This window comes from Hoplias malabaricus, chromosome 4 (assembly GCF_029633855.1).
Source record: "Hoplias malabaricus isolate fHopMal1 chromosome 4, fHopMal1.hap1, whole genome shotgun sequence".
NCBI classification, from domain to species: Eukaryota; Metazoa; Chordata; class Actinopteri; order Characiformes; family Erythrinidae; genus Hoplias; species Hoplias malabaricus.
Genome location: NC_089803.1, coordinates 41,313,632 through 41,333,155, shown reverse-complemented (window position 1 = coordinate 41,333,155; position 19,524 = coordinate 41,313,632).

The window sequence follows — 19,524 nt, the reverse complement described above, 5'->3', positions numbered from 1 at the left end:
GAATTAAATGTATAAAAAAGACCCTACTATGAAAACATACAATGTGTGTGTAAAATATATATAAAAAATATAATATCCATCCATCCATCCATTATCTGTAACCGCTTATCCAATTTAGGGTCGCGGTGGGTCCAGAGCCTACCTGGAATCATTGGGCGCAGGAATACACCCTGGAGGGGACGCCAGTCCTTCACAGGGCAACACAGACACACACACATTCACTCACACACTCACACCTACGGACACTTTCGAGTCGCCAATCCACCTGCAACGTGTGTTTTTGGACTGTGGGAGGAAACCGGAGCACCCAGAGGAAAATATAATATATATAATATAAATATAAAAAATAATATATAAAAAATATATTATTCTTTTAAAATATGAAGAACATGATTAATAGTAGTTAATGTAGCAATGGTCACAGATGTGTGCTCTGTGCCTTTTGAAAGCGGCACTTTGGGCAGAGATGGCTGTCTTGTGCGTTGTGTGTGTGATGGCTGTCTTGTGCGTTGTGTGTGTGATGGCTGTCTTGTGTGTTGTGTGTGTGATGGCTGTCTTGTGCGTTGTGTGTGTGATGGCTGTCTTGTGCGTTGTGTGTGTGATGGCTGTCTTGTGCGTTGTGTGTGTGATGGCTGTCTTGTGCGTTGTGTGTGTGATGGCTGTCTTGTGCGTTGTGTGTGTGATGGCTGTCTTGTGCGTTGTGTGTGTGATGGCTGTCTTGTGCGTTGTGTGTGTGATGGCTGTCTTGTGTGTTGTGTGTGTGATGGCTGTCTTGTGCGTTGTGTGTGTGATGGCTGTCTTGTGCGTTGTGTGTGTGATGGCTGTCTTGTGCGTTGTGTGTGTGATGGCTGTCTTGTGCGTTGTGTGTGTGATGGCTGTCTTGTGCGTTGTGTGTGTGATGGCTGTCTTGTGCGTTGTGTGTGTGATGGCTGTCTTGTGCGTTGTGTGTGTGATGGCTGTCTTGTGCGTTGTGTGTGTGATGGCTGTCTTGTACTTATGCGGTAGTGCATTGGTCTGAATTCAGGAGGCAATCTCTCTGGTGGCGTCCCCTCCAGGGTGTATTCCCGCCTTGCGCCCGATGATTCCAGGTAGGCTCTGGACCCCCCGCGACCCTAAAATTGGATAAGCGGTTATAGATAATGGATGGATGGATCTCTCTGGTGGCTATATAGGTGAACTACAATAAGAGTGGAAGTGAAGAAAGAAGTGGTGAAAGTGCCTAGTGCAACTTTAAGTTTGTGCTGTTTTTTCTCTTTTTTTCTTTAATGTATGAAATTTGTAGAGATAGTTCAGTCTTTGAAGCTGTTTGGTTTGTATTTATTTTTTTCCTCTGACTTGTGATGTTTCAGTCATGTTCAGATCTGGGCTTCCGGGCAGTCAGCCCATTCTTTGGCTTCTTTTCTTATATCAGAAAGCTACTGCTACACAACTTTTCCAACTCATAGTGGCTTGAGCTGTCTTCTCACATTGGAAAAATGGACAGATACATCTGTGGATTTTTTCAGATCTAAGGGTTGAGTCTAGCTTGATTTTCTTCTCTTTCAAAGATGAAAGCTGTCTTTATCTGGTGGTGACAGTTTTGGTGCACTGTCAGCCTTTGCATGTTTGCAAGGACTTAAAAAAAGTTTAATACTACTCTTATTCCTATAATATATCAGTTATTAATGTCATTTAATGATAATAATGATTTGATTGGGAATTAGATAATGAAGGATAATATTTGATTTTGTCTTGTACAGAGTTGAAATATAATTTATGAAAAAAGAAAATGACATCCATCTTTGATATAGCCTTCAAACATACAGTCTGAAGGTGACCACCTGTCTCCTGTGAGGACACTAACTCTTTGTTGTCATACAGGGATTGATAACACACTTAATGTGAACTGCCATGTTTCTTTTGTCCTTGTCTTCTGTCTGAAAACTGATATCACATTTACTGCTACTTCTCTGGCAGTATGAGTTCCATTGTGTGGCACCTGCCAGGTTTAGCTATCCCAGCTCGGCCTGCAACATGCGCCAGTGTCAACCCTCAACAAGGTTTGCTGATCCCTGTTCTGGAAAACAGTGGAGGAAAAGCAGTGATCTCTGTGATTGTGTAGCAGCTCTGAAAACATGGTGTGTGATAGCTGGTAGTAATAGACTCTACTGTATAGTGTAGTGTCTAGGATGTAATGTTAGAAAATACCGCTGTCTGCTGATGAAGGGAGAAGAAAAGAGATTTTGACACCCTCCCCGTTCTTCTATCTTTTTTCTTCTTATTGAGGGAAGGATGTCGCTCTCTTTTCTTTCTCCCACCAATGACAAAACCTACATCCAGCTCGAGAGAATCATTTTGATGTGGTCCCTGTGTGTAAACAATCAAGGGAGAGGCTGGAGGTGCTGCACTAAAGCTACAGTGTTGCTTTCATTAGTTCTATTGCCTCCACAATATTTATTCACAAGCCTGGATGCTTACTCTGAGGACCTGAAGTCTCCAATTATTATTTTCATTCTGTACAGTTTGTGAGTTGCTTGTTTGCGAGTGATAGAGATATCTGGCATCTGTGGCTAATCTGAGCAACTGCTGCTCATTCTTGTCTCATTGCAGAGATCACAAGCAGATGAGTTAATGGCATGTCGAGACAGGGAGATAGTCAGCCTGATTGATTCGGCTCTGTGATTGAAGTGGAGCAGCTTAAAGCAGCCTGAGCATGTGATTTCTCTCCTCTTTCATGTATCTAACAAGCTCTCACCTCTTGGCATAAATATAGTTCACATCCATAAAAAAACACCTTACAATCACGTGCATGATCTAGGTTTAAAATGACATTCCATTCCTGATTTCTCAGTTCTGATATTTTGCCTGATTTTGTTGGCTCCATTTGTGTGAACCCTTTCAAGTTTTGGACTGCATCAGGCCACTTCTACTAACCCAAGAGAATGGGCCGCTCTGGAGCAGATGTTTATGGCAAGCCCAGAATCAAGCATGGGCAAGAGGGGAAAAAGCCCACCAATGAGATCTACAAAAATGATTACATATATTACTAAAACAAGAACTCCTGATTTTCCTAACATTTGTTCTTATTTATTCATTGAAGTTTAGTCATTTTATGATCACTGATCTCCCATCCACTGGTGGTGCTGTTTCACTACGTACACTCAAGCTAAAAGTTAACGTTATGGTTAAGGTTAGTTTTAGGTTTAGGACGAGCTTTCTGTGTAAGTTTATGGATAGATGTTTGTGATGGTTTATAATACACTGTTTGTAATCTTTTCAGGGTTGGGTTTATGGTTGAATTAAGTCGAATTAGATTTAGAGTCAAATATGGTGTTAGGGTTTAGCTTAGCACTAATGTTAGTGTTAGATTTATTAATTTATAGGTGTGGCAAGACACTCATTTCATGAGACAAGACATGATATTGGGTTCTTGAAAACGAGATGAGACGAGACTTTTTAATATTTTTAAGAAAAAAAGAAAAATATGTCTAAAAAAATTATTTTGTTTTTATATAGCTTTTTGATATTTTGATATTTGATAATGTCAATAAAAGCAAACTCAACAGACTACACTCTCTCCTGATTGACCCCATAACCATAGTAAATACATTTTAAAGTTTTAAGGCTGTCACTGAAAAGTCTCCTGAGACTTAAATGTGTATGAAATATGCCAGAGTTTCTAGCTTTTAATTGAAGCAATGACCTAACAGAACCACTTTCCACAAATATAATATAAAAAAAATTAAAAATATATACATAACAAAAATAAATACAAATTTTCATAGTACTTTATAGTGCAAACAGTAAGTGCAAATCACAACCATATTAAGTTTCTGTGGCTGAATACTGTGCCAGAGCCAGAGATAAAGGCTGTTACAAAGTATGCCAGATTCGACCTGCCGTACTTGGTTGAACAAACTTGGCGGGTTCAATTGCTGAGTACAAACTGCCGAGGATGCTCTGGTCATTCTGTAATTGGAACGCCAGCGTACTTGATTAGTCACCGGCTGTTTCTCAATACAAAGTACGTCAAGTTTGAACAGGTCATTTTGGTCAATTTTGACAGGTCATTGTTTATTTTTAGTTTACGTTGGTGTCAGATTAGATTCAGATGTAATATGTGTGTAAGAAATAATATGTCACGCCGAATAAACAACTCTTCTTTCGCTGGGAACAAACCGTTCTTGTTCGTGAACCAGTTTATGTCAGTGGAAACGCGCCAAACATTTCCAAATATATTTCGCGAAATGGAACCGTTTCGGTACCTCGTTGGTGGAAAAGCGCTCTGTCACCATTGATTTTTTTCCACTGGGAACCCAAAATGCAGCCAGACATGCGAAATATTAAAAGTAGCGAAAAAACGTCTTCTATGCGAATTTCCTCCAACTTTGATGCTACACTGGCTGCTACTAGTGAAGATCCTCTGCAACTGACAATGCGTTACAAGCTATACCTGTTCTCCTGAGAGCTGCTCTAACTTCTGAGCTATTGTAGCATTGCTGCTGTGCTGCCTGATCCCGCTGAAAAAGTTCACACTAACAAACTGATTTTTTCTCATGTCCTGAGATCTCGTCACACCCCTACCCTATTAATTTAGCATCAAGATTAGTCTTAGGTTAGGGTTAAGGTTATGGTTAGGGGAAAGATTTAAGGCTGATTTTTGCACAATGGGTTCCAGATATTCATGTAAATATCCACAAATCATACACAGTTTTAGGAGTGCCAATTATAATTAGTACTTACTGTATGAATCCTAGGAATGGTCTATTAGTAAAATGTATGTGAAACCACCTTGAGACCTGCCTGAGCCCACAGCACTGGAACTGCATTTTGAAATGATAAAGCACCATCCAGTATCAATGGGATGAGTTTGTGTTCATGCTCTAGAACTAATCATCCAACCTTAGCACCTGAGCTCACATATGTCTCCTCAGATCCTCACAGCAGTGTCCCAGTACCTGCTGTAACATGTTTCCTGAAGAGTACAAGCTGTTATTAATTAACACCCTTGATTTCAGAAGTCCCACCAGGCAAGTTAGTTTTCAGACATATAGTGTACTTTTGACACCACTGTTGTAAGGTCATCCACACTGGGCCGAAACGTAATTGGGATGATTTCCTTACTTTCCCACATCTGCAGAAATTCACCAAACACCGTTACAAGACCACTGCACTATAGAATGCAAACATGAATTATATGAGAAATGTCCCTATTCTCAGAAACATTTATAAAATGTTTGGTAGGATAAAATTTTATTGTGGTCTAGTAACACTGTAGCAGCAGTGGTTCTTGTGCTTTCTGTTCATATTCTTAAGAGAAGAATTTGAGTGACTGATCCAGCTGATCCCATGAGACCACAGCTGTCCTGGTTCCTTTCTTTCCAGATGATAAATGAAATAGTTCTACCCTTGACTGTCAAGGACTGGCCATATTTGCTGGCACTAAGACAAGGCTCTATGAATTTCAGAAGCAAGTGCATTGTCTGTTATTTAGTGGGGCGGTTACAGCACAATGAGACTGGTGTGAATAATCTGAACCTGCCATAAAGTCTGGGCCTGCTCTTATTCTGTAGAGGGACATGTAAAACTGCATGTGCTGGTTATGACAGTGGGACATCAATCTCAGTGCACATGGCAAGAGTCCCATGCCTTGCTGAGAGGAGGGTTCTGTGGAAAGTGTGAGAAGAGAAACGGTTTGATGAGAATACCCTTGGAAACACACACACACACATATATACCCGTCTCTCCCGGGCCAATTTGATTCAGCTTGTCATTCATAATACAATGTTGTGTGTCAGCATGCCTCCTTCCCTGTCAAGCCCCCTGCAGTTTTACTGGCGTGGCGGGGGGTGTCATATATGATCGAAATTGCTTGTTACATGGACACATTTACTGCGCTGCTTAGCCATAAAATATAGCAGCATGACACCCCACCTGTGGCCTTACTGATCTCCGCCACACTGCTCTGGATTCTGTCACTTTTTTATTTTTAGGACTTAAAGGTGTTGTCCAGTTATATTGTCATGGAACAAGATCTCTTTTTGAATTTTGGGCCATAATTTTAACATTCCAGCTGCTTTTTACCTTGTGTTTCACTCTTAAAAATAAAGGTGCTACAAAGGGTTCTTTGAGCGATGCCATGGTGCAACCAATTTAGGTTCCCAGAAGAACATTTTTTAAGAGATGTATGAGTTTGAAGAACATTTTAAAGGTTTTAAAGCCCATCACTTGACTTCAAGTTTCTTCACTCATTTAAACATATTATTAAAAATGGTTCTAAGTAATGGAACTAAATGTGGTTTTCCTATGGCACTGCTTAAAAAACCCTTTGTAGCACATTTATTTTTGAGTGTATAGTGACAATCAGACCAGTAGATATAGTTAAAATTTACATGGGGAAAAAACACCTTATTCCTTTATCCCCTATTCAAAGTTTCTTTTGATAATTCTTACTATTTTGGCAATACATGGTTTTGACAATGTATACTCATTTTAGAGCATCCTGTTTATGTGGTCTCTTACCTGTATGTTTCTAAGTGCTAAGGCTGGCCAAAAACAAATTCACAAATTGTGGACCCTCAAATAATTAATCTGTCTATCAATCAATGACAGATTGATATGATCCTATTTTAGTGTCCACTGTGGTGTCTCTGTGCTTGTCACCTTATTTAATAATGAGTACAAAGTCACTTTTACCAACAGAAGCAAATTATATTTATGAAAATTATTCAAGACCAAAGTGTAGTCCATCCATCCATCCATTATCTGTAACCGCTTATCCAATTTAGGGTCGCAGGGGGTCAAGAGCCTACCTGGAATCATCGGGCGCAAGGCGGGAATACACCCTGGAGGGGACGCCAGTCCTTCATAGGGCAACACAGACACACACACATTCACTCACACACTCACGGACACTTTCGAGTCGCCAATCCACCTGCAACGTGTGTTTTTGGACTGTGGGAGGAAACCGGAGCACCCGGAGGAAACACACACGGACACGGGGAGAAACCAAAGTGTAGTCTCTAAGTGAATTAGTATATACTCTATAGAGCAAGTCTCTCAGATGGGGGTGGACATACTTATAATAGATTTAGTGCAGGAACTTTGACACACCCAGGCCACTGCGCGTCAATGTAATGTCTGTTTCACAGCATTAAGAAGAGTTATTGGAAAGGACTCATTTAAAGGCTCATTTAAGCAACTGACTGCTCATAAAAGTGATACTACTGGCCAAACCAAGAACTACAGTTGTGCTCAAAGGTCTACATACCCCCGCAGAATTTTTTGCTTTTCTGGCCTTTTTTTGTCAGAGAATATGAATTATAACACAAAAACCTTTTTTCCCACTTATGGTTAGTGGTTGGGTGAAGTCATTTATTGCCAAACCACTGTGCTTTCTCTTTTTAAATCATAATGACAACCAAAAACATCCAAAGTACCCTGGTCAAAAGTTTACATACCCTGGTGATTTTGACCTGATAACATGCACAGAAGTTGACACAAATGGTTTTGAATGGCTACTAAAGGTAACATCCTCACCTGTGACTCGTTTGCTTGTAATCAGTGTGTGTGTATAAAAGCTGAGTAAGTTTCTGGAATCCAGACAGACTCTTGCATCTTTCATCCAGCCACTGACGGTACTGGATTGTGAGTTATGGAAAGCAAAATAATTGCTTTTCTATGGGAAAAGGTAGTTGAACGGTATAAAACTGGAAAGGGATACAAAAAGATATCCAAGGATTGATAATGCCAGTCAGCAGTGTTCAAACTGTGATTAACAAATGGAAGACCAGGGGCTCTATAAAAAACAAACCACAGTCAGGTAGACCAACAAAAATTTTGGCCACAACTGCCAGGAAAATAGTTCGGGATGCAAAGAAAACCCACGAATAACATGAAATACAGGACTCTAAAAACTAGCGGTATGGCTGTGTCAAGATGCACAGCAAGGAGGCACTTGAAGATGAAAGGATCACCATTCCCTCTGTAAATCATGGAGGTGGATCGTTGATGTTTTGGGGATGTGTGAGCTATAAAGGCACAGGAAACTTGGTCAAAGTTGAAGGAAAGGTGAATGCAGCATGTTATCAGCAAATACTTGAGGTAAATTTGCATCCATCGGCCCGGAAGCTGCGCATGGGACGTACTTGGACTTTCCAACATGACAACAATCACAAAGTGAAGGTTCTGGAGTGACCATCTCCTGTCCTCTGTCACTAAGCCACTCTGGGGAGATCTCAAGCGCGCAGATCATGCAAGACAGCCCAGGAATTTACAGGAACTGGAGGCTTTTTGCCAAGACAAATGGACAGCTTTACCATCTGAGAAAATAAAGAGCCTCATCCACAACTACCACAAAAGACTTCAAGTTTTCATTGATGTTAGAGGGGGCAATACACAGTATTAAGAACGGGGGTATGTAAAATTTTGATCAGGGTCATTTGGATGTTTTTGGTTGTCATTATGATTTAAAAAGAGAAAACAGTCATCTGACAATAAATGGCTTCACCCAACCGCTAATCATGAGTGGAATTTTTTTTGTATCTGTGTTATAATTCATATTCTTTGAAAAAAGGCCAGGAAAGCAAAAATTCTGCTGGGTATGTAAACATTTGAGCACAGCTGTATATTTGTCTATTAACAGAATCTTGTCCTTCTCTATTTCCTTGGTTGCACTTCAATTGTAGATGACCCAACATCAAGTGATTCTTCAATTCATTACGGTTATGCCCTATTTTTCATGACTAATGATAGCATCTGATTGCGCCTGATAGACTACTGGTGAGCTGTGGCCAATAGTGTGTAGACACTCACTCATCCATGCTAACTTCTGAAATCAATGTTATTTTCAAGCTGTATCTCCCAGGAACAGGGAAACTTTAGATGTTGGAACATTACAATTACGATTTGATGCCATTCAGTCACATACACATTAGTGAGGTCTCTACTGATGTAGGGTGGTTAGTTCTGGGTCATATGATCTCTTTATACTCTTCTAGTGCGTGCTGCTTATTGGATATGGAGAATGAAGGATCATAATCCAGAGCATCGAGTTTCATTCCACCCTTTTTCTAAGGAGAACTTACATGCTTGTGTCATTAGTGGGTGCATATTGAAGTAGCTGAATTTACAGATTATAAGCATTTGTCATATCAAATCTGACTTCACAATGAAATGACACACATTGACATGTTTATACGTGTTGATTTAGTTACCAACAACAAACAAACAACAAAAACATTATATTTGCGAGATGACACATTAAAACTGGAAAAAACGGATGTGTTACTTGCCCCTATGTATTTTTTTATTGCATTTTGCTTGGGAGTACAGCTAATATCTCATCTAATGTACTTGATTTGGATGGGAAGATGACAAAAAAAAAAAAAAAAAAACAGCCAGACTGGTTTTAATGCTGCACCAAGAGATCATCTGTGTTTCAAATGCCTCACTCGGCACTATGTGGTGCACAGTGTAAGTCATAAAATTATGGTTTCTGCATTCAAGTAGTGCATTGTATGTAGAATTATAAATGCATTTATTCTTGGCTATAAACTTCACATCTGCCTGTCGAACTAGTTCCCTGTCTGGGTGTAGTAATATAATAATGTAGTAGTTTACAATGTGTGAGGTGCATTATGTAGGAGTATGGCACTAATTCTGATGCAGCTTTAGCCTCTCCTCCATTGTAGTTTTGCCATGCTGCCTTGTACAGGCAAAAAAGACATGCTAATCAGATATGACAGTTCACAATCATGTTGTGTGCCCACGATTCAGATACTTATCCTATCTAAGACCACATATGAAAGTGATTCAAATCTGAATAATCAAATAATAAAGAACAAATCAGAGATAAAACTAATATACCTTAAACATAGATAAACTGGAGATTTCACATAAATCAAAGAAACAAACCAGGAAATGAATGCAGGACTGAGACAAATGCTATTTCTCAATAGCAACAACACAAAGAATGGAACATTCTTAAGAAGTGACCTCGCAAAAGCAAATTTAGTGATGCCACAGTGAATGATGGGATGTTCAGGTCATTGTTGGCAGGTCATGAACTTATGTACTCTCGTTATTTTGGTTGGAGCAAGAACAACATCCAGGCATTTGAAACCTTTTTGGCATTTGTGTTTTTCAGTATTGAAATGTCATTTCGGCATTGGAAGATGACGTCAAGGAAGAACACAAGAATGTATATTGAGAAATGGCCAAAGACTAATCAACTGCAGGAATAGAAGGAGGCAGATAGACTGGAAAAGACAGAAACTAAACCTGATCAAAGAAAAAACCAGAAATAGGAACAACAGAGAACACTTAAGAACAAGGAAACCATAAAAGAACTACCAACACCATACACAAAGGCAAAAGAGAGTAGTTAAAACAATACATGACAAAGAATGAAAAAATGAAAGGCAGGGCAGAATCCTGTCAAAAGTAGGCATTCTAAAATATATTTTCTTCTGTTTACTTTGTAAATCTACTTTAAATGAAACTATAAACAGTTGTAAAGATCCATTTTGAAAATTGAATGCAGAATTTATTGCTGCTTTTAGTCTATGGTAAGTGTTACAAGATCTTTTCTTCAACAGTGTTTGCTTGGTCTTGGTGTGCAGTTGCTTTTTATATCTTGGCTTTGCCTCCTCAACAGTCTGCTCCTTTCTTTTCACTGTCTTGTGTAAGACCCCTAGTCAGATTTGGCAGTCTTACTAAATTCAACTCTTTCTGGGAGACTGGCTTTCCCTGGCAGAAGACGGATGGCCCTTCCTTCCTAGAGCCTAATTAAGGATTACCCAGACTGCTGAGCAGTGCCATTGTGCCAGCCTTTTATGTACTGAATCGTTATTCAAACCACCTTGCTATTATTGTCAATCAGGTTCTCTGTTTATAATGTAATGTCCTGACAGCTTTAGATTTCTAGCTTCTGTGATTTACCTGTCGAAAACCAATTTCCTGTGGTGTCCCAGTTCTGAAATCTTGAGGTGACAGATGTAGAGCTGCTACATTATATGTCCAAATGTGAGTAGACACCCTTTATAATATATGAAATTAGCTTTTCTTTTTAAGTGTATGTCATTTTTACAGCAATGTACTGAAATCAATGAGAAGGTGGAGGGAGGGGGTTTCCTACCCTCCTCCATAAGTTACATAGTGTAGTTTCTTCGGAGTATCACAATGATTTTGAAGTTTTAATTTTAAGGTGAAAATGTTACGCAGTCCTAATTTAAGGTGCGCACACTGAAGACGTGCATTCCAATGTGTACATGCATGCTTCTATAATCCAGATAAAAGGATAAAGTGAACATTCATAAAGCTAAGCACTGGAGAAAGCTAGAGGAGTTTTGACCTCATGAATGACTTCAATGTTGCAACATCTTCCCGAAGAAACATTGAAAGACCAGATGTCCACAAAACTTTGGCCATATAAAGTATTGTAAGAACAGGAGTAGAGAGCACCAGAGAGAGATATAAAAGACAGTGACCTGCTGCTCAGTAGATGAGGTCATGGACTTATCTGTTTCTTCAACAGAATTCTCCTTTCAGGCAGAAGCTTCTCACCAGCCCTTTATCCTTATACATCCACACACAGCTGAGCTCAGGTGTCTTTGCTTCTGGCTGGGAGCGGAAACAGGATGAACATTTTTCAACTCTGCTGGAACACCTCCTACATAATGAAAGGGTGGAGAGGAGTTGTTAAAAAAATAGATGTTACACAAAGGCAGACAGGTATAATACAGTAACTCTGCAGAATGCTATATGCTATATGAAATCATATATTAGGAAGTTGGATGTCTCACCTCCTTACTGCAGTAACAGCTTCTACCCTTCAGCAAAGCCTTATCCTATAGATGTTGGATTGTGTTCTGAGAATTTGATTGAATTCTGTCACATGAATATTAGGTCATTAGTTCTAGATTACAAACTCTTCTTTAACTACCTCCAATAGTAGTATAGTATGGTGGAGTAAAGGAATACATATAAAAGCGTTACATATTTAGAATACGAAAGAGAAGTAACTGTATTCTGTTTACAATGTAAATAGATAGTGTTCAGAAAACAGTTACATTGGTGAAATTAATGGATTTACAAGTTATCTATCTATTTAACATGTTTATTTGCCTGTGCACTCAAGGTCCTAGAGCTGTCATGACACAGCCAGGAGAGAAATGCATTTATTACCAAACAGTTTTAAATATTTAAGCAAGAACAATTAGAGGGTAACATTGTGAAGTGTAACCTCAAGCCAGCTACTGATTTTATTTAAGCACCCAAAAACTCCTCCAAACTCCTTCCAAAGTAGCGTCTTAAAGTAAGGTTTTTTTCCCCTCTGGTTAAAGTAATCTGCAGCTTATATTTCATTGATCCTGGTTTCTATACATCTAAATCAACTGTTTCATGTAATGATCAACTGACCAACTCATGATCAGGGTCAACTAAAGACCCTGAAGCTGAAGAAGAGAAAATGAACTATGGGCTAGCTGATGCTCTTGTACACACACCATTTAGTCCTTAAACAGTGCTATAATTATATTTGGATATATCTTAAATGGTAAAGAATTTCTGTTTTTTTCCACCTTGAACGCTGCTCAGAAAAAAAAAACCTGCTCCAAAGTTTCACATTAAATGGTTTACATTCAAAAACATTTCCTTTGAGCTGTAGGAGTTGTGTGAAATAAACGTGTCTCGTGTAATGTAAAGAAAAGGGTCTTATTTCCCTGGTTCTCCTTTTATTTTAAGAAGATTCATTGCAACCCAAAATGCACTTAAGTTAACTAAGTGCTAACAATGTTTGTAGTAATAACAGTAAATTCAATACAGAAACTGAACATTCAATGTTTGCCTAATATTTTTTCATCTTAACTGCTGTGGAAATAGTCAGGGGAATACTGGGCCTTTTTTTTGAAACCAGACAAAATCACTGAATATCTTTTGTGTTTATGTACTCATATAGTCTTCACACCTTTACAGCAAATATATAAATTTAGGAAAACTCTAGTTGCTACAGTAGAAGAACACAGCAGAATATTACTTTAAGTAAGCAGGGGGTGGTTGCCACATTCACATTCTTTAAAATGTTGGAGGCACATTTTAAAAAGTTTTCCAAATTATTCAGAATACTATTTTAACATTGACTATTCTAACAGAATACATTACAAACTATATTAGAGACTGTATTTTGTGTTCTATAATGGAATACATTTTAAAAGTAACCCAAAATTGAACTATTAGGTTATCCATCACACCAGGAAATGTTTCACTGCACCAAAGCCCTAGAATCGGGTCCTTTTCTCCCAATCTCGCATGATATTTATCATGGTGATCTAGTGAGCAATCCAATTTATTTCATACTTGTGTATAAAGAAGTATATCCAGGCTGTGCCTGCACAATTGATGGTTTAAACATCTCATTATAAACAATTACACTTTGCATGTACAACCATTTTTAAAATCTGTAAACGACAGACAGAATAGCTAACTTATGTTTGTGTTAGTTGTGTCTGTTGCCGGTATCTTAGCAACATGTTTCTGCTTTAGGCCCCGGTATCAAACTTTTCATTTACAGGTGCCTTCTTGTCAAAAATCTGTTCTAAGACATTGACTCAGGAGACAGCAGGGACAACATGGAATCAAGACAGCTGCCTTCTACAGCACTGCTGTGCCTGCCACCACTGTTATCACTGCCACTACCAGACAAATAATATCTGGTCAGCATTGGATCAGTTTCGGGATGGAGGGGCTGGAATCCAGCACATTTGGGTGGTTTCTTTGCTTTTCAGAAACTCATGAACAACCATCAACTGTGCTGGACTCTAGCCCTCCAGCACTAGAAGTGATGACCCCTGGTGTAGACATGGACTTATACATTGTGTAGCAGTAGATGCGCAACAGTAATTGTCAGGAATTGTGATCCTACATAGTGTACGTATACCTATACTTATAGTGTACCAACAATCAGCCATAACATTAAATCCACATTCTTATTTCTACACTCATTGTCTATTTGATCAGTTCCACATATTATATACAAGCATATTTTAATTGAATTACAGGTTTTATTCCTTATTATGCTCATTAATCCTTATCATATATTGTCACCCTGTGCTTAAATGGTCAGGATCCTCACCCAGAGGATAGAATTATTTGGGATCATACTCAGTGCTGCAGTGACAGTGATGTGGTGGGGTGGTGTTAGTGTGTTGTGCTGGTAGGAGTGTCCCAGCACATATTAAAATGCCTTCTAAGAAGTCCAGGCTGCTACTGAAGGAAAGGAGTGTGATATTTTTGATAAGAGTTATTGATAAGAACATTAAATATCTTGTCTTTGTAGTGTATTCAATTGAATATTGGTTGAAAAGGATTTGCAAATCATCATATTCTGTTTTATTTATGTTTTACACAACACTTCATTGGAATTGGGGTTGTAATATCTAATGAAAGCTTGCTTACACAGTGCCTCATTCAAATAGAATGAATGTGGTTTCTGATACTGTATTACAGTGTCTCCCAAAGTGTGCGAGTGGTGTTGGTGTGTAGAGGGGTCTCAGCAAGGCAAATGAATGAGGCATGTTTGACTAATGATAGCAATTGGGGTTGTTGGGGGTGGGGCTCAAAAGTATTCTACTAATGCGAGTGTGCGTGTGTGTGTCTTTGTACCTGAGGTCAAGTACACACACTTCATGATGCTCTCATGTATCTTGTGTAACTTTAGTGTCTGGGTAAAGTTACTTAAGCTGTTTTCCCTTGACTGAATTATGAAACAGCCTTTATTTGGACCTCAGTAAAGCTCATGGGAAGAGCTCCTCAGGGCATTACCCACACATATTGTAAAGGTGTGTGTCTGTGTTTGTAAATGTATGGGGACCTAAAAAGACATGTACCTGTAATGTAAATAATTTCATTTAAAATGTGTGTTTGGCTACTATTAGTGGTTGGGTATTATTACAAGTCCCCAAGAAAATGAATCTAAGTCAATGTAATGTTGTCTGAAAGAAAGTGTATGTGTGTGTGTGTGTGTGTGTGTGTGTGTGTGTGATTAGGCTGTGGTGTGAGGTGTCTGATGTCTGCCGGTCTGTAGCTGGAGCTACCTTGCGTGGGAAGGCAGAAATACAGGGCCTAATTGAGACAGATGCATTTTTAATGGCTGAGCCTCTGCCGCCTTGCCTCATCAAGTACAGGAGGCACTAAGATATGGCCTGTTTGTGGAAGCACTAATAATCTTGCTTCAGGCTCAGAGAGCTGGAATAGGCTCTCTTGCTACAAGCCTGTCACTGACATGAGGCACAGTGCTGCCCTTTTGTTTTAATGAGGACGAAAGAGAGGAACTGAACTCTGTGATACTTAGTGTACAAAAGTTAAATATGGCCTGGATCTGTTCAATAAGGGCAGAGACAGGGAGAGGAGAGGGGTATAGTGTGTGTGTGTGTGTGTGTGAGAGAGAGAGAGAGAGAGAGAGAGAAATTGAAAGGGTGGGATATATATATATATATATATATATATTGATATATATATCATGTTATTTATTCACCGCAACCCTGAAATGGGGAAACGGAAAAGAAGATGATGATGAGGATGATAATTTCATTCATTCGTTCGTTAATTCATTATCTGTAACCGCTTATCCAGTTCAGGGTCACAGTGTATCCAGAGTCCACCTGGAGTCACTGGGCGCAAGGCAGGAACACACCCTGGAGGGGGGCGCCAGTCCTTCAAAGGATGACACACACACTCACACATCCACACCTATGGACACAGTTTTTGCTACACAAGCTCAGCTGGACGGCTCAGAATGTTAAAAAACAAGTACGCTAAATATAAAGACAACATTTAATATAATGAATGATATTTTCATTATAAATTAAATAATTTATAATATGTATTGTTTACAAAAAAGTGCACATATTGCAAGGTTTTCCAGGTTTCTTGTACTTTGTGCACGTCAGTCAATTCATGATGGTGTAGAAAAAATTCACCTGAAACAATAGACTGAAACACAGTTGAATAAAAATTAAATGTAATGCATGTCATAACTACGTAGTGTACGGTTTATGTAACTGTTAATTTATATACTTGCATTTAAAGTATATAGTAGTAAAGCAAAATAGTGGATACTAAAGGAAGATAAACTGAGGTTTTATTCAGCTTCACGTTCTTCAAGGTGTCTCTCTTGGTATGAAGAGCAGGCTTTGTCTAAACAATGGTTTGACAGGTTCCTTTGTTAAACTGTTGTAAAAAAGCACCTGCTGAAAATCTTTTGTTTAAAAGTTGGTTGAAACAGATTAAAGTTTGGAGCGCTGCTCCTGCTGACAGTAATAATAATAAAAGAATAAAACGAGTGTTCCAATATAGGACATGATGTAGTTTTCCTTTAGGTCTTTTTTCAAGCTCAAAACAGATATCTATTTAATGTGTCAGGGTGTACTGCAATCTGAAAAAAAAAACATATATTTATAAGGGGCCCTGTGAAGGACTGGCGCCCCCTCCAGGGTTTATTCCCGCCTTGCGCCCGATGATTCCAGGTAGGCTCTGGACCCCCCGCGACCCTAAATTGGATAAGCGGTTATAGATAATGGATGGATGGATGGATATTTATAAGGGCTCACCCCACTCTCTTCCTATCTTCAAGCATTAAATTTCTGTTGTTTAAATCCTACACTTAACCACTAAGGTTGCTTTGGTCGTTAATGATCCAATCAGCAACCAGCTACCCTTAACTACAGTTACTCATTGAGCCCCTCACATGAGTACCAAAACCACCCACTGCATCACTAGCTCTTCTCAGGGGTCACCTGGTAGGCACCTCCCCTCGTCTGTGTCTACACACTTTTTTTTTTTTTTTTTTGTTACACTTATATAGCGCCTTTCTAGACACCCAAGGACGCTTTACAATCTACACTGCTCAGAATGCTCAATTCACACACACACACTGGCGAGAAGCGGCAGCCAAACGCGCACAGCGTACTCTCAACCAGAAACGACCGTCCACCTGGAGGACTGCATCGGGCACTAGGATTTCACCCAGGACAGAGCGCCAATCCATATCTGGGCACACACACATTCACACTCATTAACTCACAAACCATTATATATTAGACAGAAGCCAATTCACCTACCCTCCATGTTTATGGACTGTGGGAGGAAACCGGAGACCCCGGAGGAAACCCACGCAGACACGGGGAGAACATGGAAACTCCACCCAGATGGGACTTGAACCCAAGATCCCAGTGCTGGGAGGCGAACGTGCTAACCACCAAGCCACCGTGCCGCCAATGACTTGACAGGCATTGACAGGCATTGACACCCTCCTGTTGTATCCAAATATATTAATGGAAAGTGGAGTTGAATGAAAAACGGTTTTCAAACATTCAAAAATTTGGGGAAGATTCACAAGGAGTGGACTGCTGCTGGACTTCTTCAAGAACCACCAACACACACACGGACGTGCAAAAGGTCGACCAAGTACTGAGTGCGTATACTGTGCATACTACTCTTTGGAAAGCTAGGTGTCGTTTTTATGGTCATAGCACATTGCAGTATTAGGCCCTACACAGCAAGAAGGCTACACAAAGGAGTATGTGAATATTTGTAACAGAACTAAAATTTTGTTACACATTCAGTTACAACCTGTATAATGACTATGGAACCACTCAAGATCTAGTCACTGTTGAGGCTCATTTATGCTCAACGTTAAATACAGATACGGACGGAGCCTTCTGTTCGTACTCTGCGTTAATAACTTCCATGCTTTCTGAAAGCTTACGGATACGGAGCAATACAACTGGAGACCGTGGGGGCAGCGCAAGATTCAACCACTTTCACATGGACACAACAAAGAAGAAATGGCGGGACAGTTTGAAGGGAGGTTATTAAATGCTATTTAAATGGCCTCACAGACCACCGCCGTCTAGAACGCTGCCTTTCTCGATGTTTTTGAAATAAATACATAACTACAGGTTCATCCGCCTTCGCCATGTTTGATTTTTTACTCCGAACTGCCCTCTACTGGACGTGTTGCTCAAAAGCCATGTCAACGGAGCTGACGCAAGAAGTATGTGGGCAGTGACGGTTATATCGCTCGAAGCGCACGCATACATTTCTCTACGCAGATGGAGTAAATGAGCATTTACAGGTAAACTGCTGTGGTGCAGCCTTTATAATTACACGTGTGTTTGATGTTGGACAGAAAGGAAAACATTTTGACAGACATAAAGAGATATAAGACATAAATAAAGAGAGAAAGAGTTTTACTAATGGAGACCTGCAGCCATCCTTTAGATTAACATTTCATTAGGGCCCACTCACCCGAGCAGCATCTTCAAACATAACAATTCTTAATTAATCTTTTGAGACTGGGAACACTCATGCACTTCTGAAAGCTTCTGACTGTAAAAGAATTCCTCTTTTTATTGGCAGCTGTTTCCATCTGTGGCTAATTAGTACTTTTCTCTGCAGTCAACACACTTGTGTATGATTCTGAAAAACCCACATATGTCTTACAAACCAATGCAAAACACACTGAAGCCAAACTAAGCAAGTGCTTTAACGAGGAGCTTAATGTCATGCTAAGAGAGTTCTGTTTTGGTATTTGTTGAGGGATGTCATGTGGAATGCTCTAGTTTTGTCTTGTGTCAGACAGCAAAGTGTTTATTTTTTAAGTGACAGCTCCAAGGACGTCTCAAGAGATTGGGGTGAAGTAAGCAGTTTGGAATTGAGGGGGGGGAAACACCTGGGAGGAAAAAAGAAAAGAGGGTGAGAGAGAGAGAGAGAGAGGTCGGGGGACTGGTGGGTGGGGTGGGGGATGCTTTAAAAAGAGTGTGTGGTGTTATCGTCTAGGATTAGTTAATGAAACGCCAGTGCTTCCTCCCACTGAGATCTGTCATTGGAGAAATGCACAGGAGGGAGACATTTCACAGTCTGTGCATTTTACACACACACACGCACACATACATACACACACACACACACTCTCTCACACAGAGGTCGGTGCTCTGAAGCCTCCTCAGTGATCGAGGCTTCACATGGCAACTCAGCCAGAACCAAAATATTTTCTCAGTGTCTACACTTTTGAATGCAGTGACAGTGTAGTTTAATGAGCATGCCCCTAGACACTGAGCTTTACTTAACCGTACCATTCTCCATTTCACTAATTAGAAAAACAACACACAAATCCCTCCCTGTGGACCACAGCCAGACTTAAAACAGACAGCACGCTGACCCTAATCTCATCTCATGTCTCTGTAAGCAATGTTCCAGCAAATCATAACTCCTCATATTAGCCTCAGAGAGCTGCTGCCATTAAATATTTATCATATGGCTTTGTGTGGGCCCTTGTTTTTTTATTTTATTTTTTTGTTTGTTTTGTTTTGTGTGTGTGTGTATGTTGTCATATGACATGTCTACAGAGGACTTAAGTAAATGGATGCAGAGGGCAAGCAGATGAGAGAGAGAGAGAGAGCTGAACAAGTGGAGCTTCAGTTACTTATAATGGATTCCATATGCTTGTGTTTTAAGCATAACTTATTTACTTCTTCTGTTGTTTCA